The 6636-nt window shown below is 38.0% G+C and overlaps 1 long non-coding RNA gene across 1 annotated transcript; it reads right to left on the minus strand.

Moving 5' to 3' along the window:
• Positions 1–3211: 3211 nt before the first annotated feature.
• On the minus strand, positions 3212–4791 carry LOC140583100 (uncharacterized). Its single transcript, XR_011985891.1, has 6 exons — positions 4721–4791; positions 4574–4639; positions 4392–4480; positions 4198–4309; positions 3604–3712; positions 3212–3284 (listed from the first exon to the last, which is right to left on the minus strand). It is a non-coding gene; the product is annotated as an uncharacterized lncRNA (long non-coding RNA).
• Between the last annotated feature and the right edge of the window lie 1845 nt (positions 4792–6636).

The raw sequence follows: 6636 nt of genomic DNA on the forward strand, positions 1-6636 counted from the left end.
CCACCAGGAAACAACATGTTTGCTACATAAGGCAGCATGTTAGCAGAGTTATCTACATGCTACACTAACCTATGTAAATGGCATTGAAAGTAGGGATGTTAACCGATGACCGTTTGACCGGTGGTTGACCGTATCAACGTTAACCGGTCAAAGTTGTCAGTAGTCGGTTAAAAAAAAAAGTGATATCTAAATTAGGCTATTATAGACAGTGGACTATACGCTACTACAGTTAGCCATCTCATTCCTCATCTTTTTGTGTTAAGTGAACAAATTATCCCTCACACTCAATTTTTCATAACTCGCCTGTTTGTACTTAATAAACCAATAAAAACATTTGGCGCGAGGTCACAGCGTTTGGGTTCGCGCGCTCACAAGGTTTGCGAAATTTAACTTTAACTTGTTTTTCGTTAATTTATTTTCCAAGAATAACTAATGGCCAAACCGTTGTGTTATGTTTTAATAATTAGCACCCTTAACACCTGTCTGTGAGCTGTTTGTTGGCTACAGTATTCTCATTCATAGATTCTAATAATTTTTCGTTTATTTAATGTTGTTCTTAAGAATAGCTGTAGGTTTTTGTCTGTTATGGTTTAGGAGATGTTGCCCTTAACAGAAGTTGACACTTGTCTTTTTGAAAAATAAAAAAATAATATTAATTATACAACAGAGTTGTCCTGTCCGTTATTAGAAGGCACACAGTGAGTTAGACCTGCCTTGGCCGGTGCGTCTTTTACGCATTCTGAAGGTGCCTGTTTTATCCATTGGTTTTATCATGTTGCAGTCTATTAGGCAACATTCCGCATAAGATGGGCTTAGATTTGGAAATACATTACATCTACATTTCAGTGGTAACCGATAAGGTGATGATGATCATCATCTTTCTTTATTATGGTTAGCACTACCTCAACTAAAGCGGCGTCTCTTCGGAGCTGTCATTTTCTTAAATGAGCCGTGGCAATGTTTCAAATGAGCTTCTAACCTAGACAAACGCCTTTATTTTCAAAGCGATCACCTTGTACCCAAACCATTTGAAACTAAGGAGCCATTTGTCCTACGATTACATACAACAAGCTCTTCGGCGCCGCGTTTGCGGGACTCATGTTTCGCGCTGTAGGGGATTTTAAAAAAGTGACGTGAGTGGCAGTGTGTGTGTGTGTGTGTGCGGGAGGCAGAGCGGCAGAGAGATGCGACAGAGTTGCGAAATTGCAGGCGCGGCTCGAAATGGCTGTTATTTCAAATAGCGTACCATATTTTAAACTAATCGGTTAACCGGTTTCAACCGGCTACTGAGGCTCGGTGGTCGGTCAAGAAATTTTTTAGTTTTCGCCATCCCTAATTGAAAGCCAATGTTTCACATAAGCTGACAAAAGCTAGCTGAAGTGAGGAAAATATTTACTAATATTAGTTTAATATTATCAAAATAAGAGTTATATAAGACTTAACTTACCCCAGGATTGTCAAGTTTTGAAGACAGGCAAGAGTGACATTCCACAGGATGCCTTTTCATTGGTTGTTGTGTTGTATTTTACCCAGATACAATAGTACTATTTTCTGATTGGCTATTGTGTACACCCTTTCTTTTTTTTTGATTGGCTGACAGGCTCTTGGGGCAAATCTTGTCCGACTTCAACGTCATAAAAGAGGCTTGTTTCCGATGGGAAGCGACTTTTTTCTTGACGTTTCGTAACGTTTTCATCCGAGTTCCGACTTGGAGAGAAATAGTCAAACGCACCATAATGTCACTCAACTCAGAATTTCCGAGATCCGAGAGAAAAACGAACGCAACATTAGACTGTATGTGTTTTTAAGCCGGGGGGCTTATACGCATGCTGCCCGGACTGTTTTCCGTGTGAATGGCTGTGGGCGTGCCCTGCCTTGGGTCATTAGCAGATAATGAAGTGCGACAGAAATTCTGTGCCTCTCCTTGGTTTCACATGAATTACATATACTGAAAATATTTATTTTTAATTTAAATTGCTTTATTTAAAAGTAGACACTTTAAGCTTTCTATAGATATATTTCTCATGTCTGTCTGTGCAGTATTCGCGGAGTTTCAGTTCGTTTTAGTGACGTGTTTCAAAAAGATTTTCGCGGAGACTGAGACAGCTGAAAGCGCACCCTGTTTATTTTCTTTATTTTACAAAAGCACAATATTTCGTGGCTATTGTGAGTATACATGAATAAAAGTAGACCATTTACAGATTAAAATGATGTACTACACTTACGTGTATGATCAAACATGACGACGCATTTTAAGTTCTTTTCACGGTTACCAGAAAAAAATGCAAGTGTCCCCGCCGGCGGGTCCGCCGACTCCTAAGGGTTAAATCGCTGCTGCTAGCGACTTTCCAGTTGTCAGAGCTGGAGCGGGCACGTTGGCTTCTCGCCTTGCCCTCCTTGGGAGATCAGAAACCATCCGAGCTTATGGATGACACATGCTGTCTTTGCTAGGCAGACATCAGCCCTGTTTTATTTTTCGCGAGCTATTTATGCAGCGGATGCCGGTGTTCTGACGATTTATGCTGCCTTGTCGAAAAATCCTACCGTAGCGCAAATCGACAGCCGAGTCTATCGATTCGTGCTACCCTATCGAAAAATGCTACGTTGCTGGTAGGACGTTCTGATAGTATAAACTACCCCATCGGAATGTGCTTCCATATGGATTAATGCAGGTAGGACGTTCTGATAGTATAAACTACCACATCGGAATGTGCTTCCATATAGATTAATGCAGGTAGGACGTTCTGATAGTATAAACTACCCCATCGGAATGTGCTTCCATATAGATTAAAGCATCAGAATATATCGATAGATAGATATTATATTGATTACAAAGAGAAATCTGATATAACAGAAGACAAGACATATGAGAAAAACAATTTTATATTTCACAAGTCAGAATTTACTTTAACTATGTACATAGGTAAGACTTTCTAATCTAGGTATTTATATTTACAACACAGGCATACATTTTTCACACATGTATTCTGAACTAGTATCATATTTTGCACATTCAACATGTGCCCATCTGTGGCAAAAATCACACTGCACCTGGAGGGGAAAAATATATACAAATTTGAAATGTAATTTGAAAATCAGATTCAGATTACATACAACTATGATAAGTATTTACACTAAAAGAAGGGAAACATATTCAGCACTGGCAATTACATAACAATTCAAACATATTTAAAAATATATATATTTTTTTACCATTTCAATCATGCTGCGTTCAGCATCGCCTTCCAACATGGAACATACCACGCAGTAATCCTCTGCATTCCCTAGAAATGGACTGAGGTCATTTTCTTCTTACTCATAAGTTATTTCTTGTTTATTATTAAATTATGAAAATAAACAATGACTTACACGGTACAAGAATATACATCATAGGAAATTACCTAAATGATAGTTAATTTATGAAAAAGCTCAACTGAGACCAAAACATACAATGGCTCACTGAAATATGTATTGTCCTATGGCTATGACATAAACGTATGATACATGACCACCCGAAAATGCTTTGGGAAAACAGGGCTCCCAGCAACTTCATGTGATCTTCAAAACTGTAACTACAAACTATAAAGGCATTACTAAACGTACCACGATGTTCCAACAGTGTGCAGGCTATCTGCATGCGTTCCATCCCAACAGCTTCCGTTGTGGTCAGCACCTCAGTGACTTCTCCATACATAAGATAGTGTTCTGCAAACTGTAATAAATTTTCAGTTAAAAGTATGCTTAACCTTATGTCACTTTCGTCCATTCGTCCCTTTTTCCTTCAAACTAAGGCAATGCTATTGTATGTCAATGCACTCTGTATTCCATATCCTACCTCTGTCACTTGTGTTGCTACCTGTTATATGTTGTATTATTTGTATTGTATTTGTATTCAGTACTTATTCATTGTGACGTCACACTGCTCTGGTGAAATTAATTGCATCGTGTACACTGTACTGTACTGCTGGCAATACAAATTTTATTCTTGAAACACAGAGCCTCTGACTTTTCAAGACATAAGACAGTGTTTTGCAAACTGTAAGATTATCTGCCATAAGTACAATTCCACCAGTTTTGGTTTCTTCTTCTGCAACTCAAAAATTTCAGACATTGCTCTGCCAAGTTCCCAATAGTCTTGACATACAATAGTCTTAATTATAGTTACCCATACCCAAATACAACAATGTGAATAAATACCATCAACACTAAAACTCCACAACTGGAAGAATCCTGCTGTTTGTTGTGTTGCAGAGTATGCAACTTCCACTCCAATCTAGGGTCGTCACACCCTCTTGTCTTCAGAAAATTCCTGGTTAAAAACATGTAGTTAATAATCTGGCCGCAAAATTTCTTCTATGGAATCATGACTTCCCACAGGCTATAATAAATACCTCCAGTTGCGCAGAATTTTACGTTTGTAAATGTCTTCATTTCCCATGGGGTCTATAAGAACAATTCTCTTCGTTGGGATGTTGACGATCTAAAAAAATATATTACATTTTGTCAACTCACTAAACAACAATACATTACATTCATTAAAAATTCTGTAAAATAACATGAAGTGAACATATACCACAAGAATCCAGTGTGCCCCAAAGTTTACAGGACACAGCCAAATGTCCTCAGCTGGAAACTTCATCTGTGGGATGTTTTATAACAAGTTGAGAATGATCTTGATTTATTGAACTAACATGCATTACCTTCAGATTAACTAAATTACCTTGCTAACACATCTGAACTGTCCAGAAAACAATGCACTTGCAATCACTGAACACAACAGGTGTACAGGTTTCTGTAAAAGGCAAACACATGTTACAGAACATTCAAAAAAAGGAAATCAGGAAGATTCATGTGTAATACATAAGCCATACATAATTCTTACATGCCTTTAGTTTCTCAATGATACACTGGAGGTGTGCATCAATTACCTGTATTCAGAACAAAAGATTTATATAAAAAAAACTAATAATATTAATAATAATAATAGCATTAATAACCTCATCAGACAGCCACCCATTTCCCTGCAGCGTTCGAAAAGAAGTGTCATATAGCTTGTATGGTCCAATGACTGCCTCCACACACCCATTGTCCATTGCACTCCATATCCTCTTTACTAAAAGAAAAGTATGATTAAATTAGTTGAGTTTTCTATTGAAGTGGATGAGGGCCAACGGGCCACAACTGAACAAGGGGCCAACAGGCCACTTTAACCAACAAGCCCCCAAAAATGTCATGCAAACCCCAGTCATGCAACAATTAACCTGTTAGGAAGGCCAAACTGGCAACAAGCAACTAACTGGTCATGAACAACATTTTAGCTAAGACACCTTCTTCTTGTGTGCTTCGTTTTGCAGGGGGAGCAGGTTCTGGTACAGGCTTTTTAGGCGCTGGTTTTGGGGGTACCTCTTTAACCATGGTGTAACTTTGGACAATAATAGAGGGTCTGCTATCTTGTGTAGGACTGCAAGGAGAAATCTTCAAGGGTGTGCTCCTCTTCACTGGCTGACTGGGTGTTTTTGCAGTGACAGAGTAATTTCCAGGGTTGCTTCTTCTATATGGCTTAAGATGTTCAATACTGTACATATTTTTTAAAGTGGTGCCCTCAGCGTTTTGTAATGCTGCTCGTTTGCCGTTGATGTGCTGAATGGTGTAGGGACCTGAAAAATTCGGTTCAAGTCTTCCACCTTTTCTTCCGCGCTTCCTCATATTCAGAAGAAGAACTTCATCTCCAGCAGTGTACATGACATTTCTGTATTTTTTCTGAACCCTTCTAGCATAAGCATCCACTTGTTTTTCTTGGCATTTGGAAATGTTTTCTTGTACAGTTTTTTTTTTTTTTTCTGTATCTTGTGCTTCTTTTTTAGAGCCGATATAGCTTGAGTCCTCAGGTAGAACGATTATGGAAAGCTAGAATTTAAAGCAATTACAAAAAATAAAAGTGACTCACTACATGAAATAACCAAGTAAACATTACAAAGTCACATAATGTTCGAACGGTTATTTAAACAGAGTGGAAATCACAGCTCACATGAAGAACAGCATAAACCTGTACAACACAGACATAACTGTATTTTAAACAGTGTTGATCATTTGTACATTATGAAATTTATTTAATACCTTTTGATACAATTGAACTGTAAGAAAATATATTTGCACCAATGATCTTACATAAGTACAGTGGGGGAAATAAGTATTTGATCCCCTGCTGAATTTGTAAGTTTGCTCACTTACAAAGAAATGAACAGTCTCTAATTTTTATGACACTTTCATTTTAATGGAGAGAGGGAGAATATCAACCAAAAATCCAGAATAAACACATTACATAAAAAGTTATAAATTGATTTACATTTGATTGAGTGAAATAAGTACTTCAACCCCTACAACCCAGCCAAAAGCCAACCACAGATTATGTGCCCATGTGGCACTGATTATAATCAATTACACATACACCTGATGTTAACTCGTTATGTGTATAAAGCACACCTGTCCACTGAATCAGTTTCTTCCATTACAACCTTCCCAACACCACGGGCAAATATAGATTAATGCAGATTAATCCATATAGATTAATGCAGGTAGGACGTTCTGATAGTATAAACTACCCCATCGGAATGTGCTTCCAGAACGTCCTACCTG

Source organism: Paramormyrops kingsleyae, chromosome 25 (assembly GCF_048594095.1).
Source record: "Paramormyrops kingsleyae isolate MSU_618 chromosome 25, PKINGS_0.4, whole genome shotgun sequence".
NCBI classification, from domain to species: Eukaryota; Metazoa; Chordata; class Actinopteri; order Osteoglossiformes; family Mormyridae; genus Paramormyrops; species Paramormyrops kingsleyae.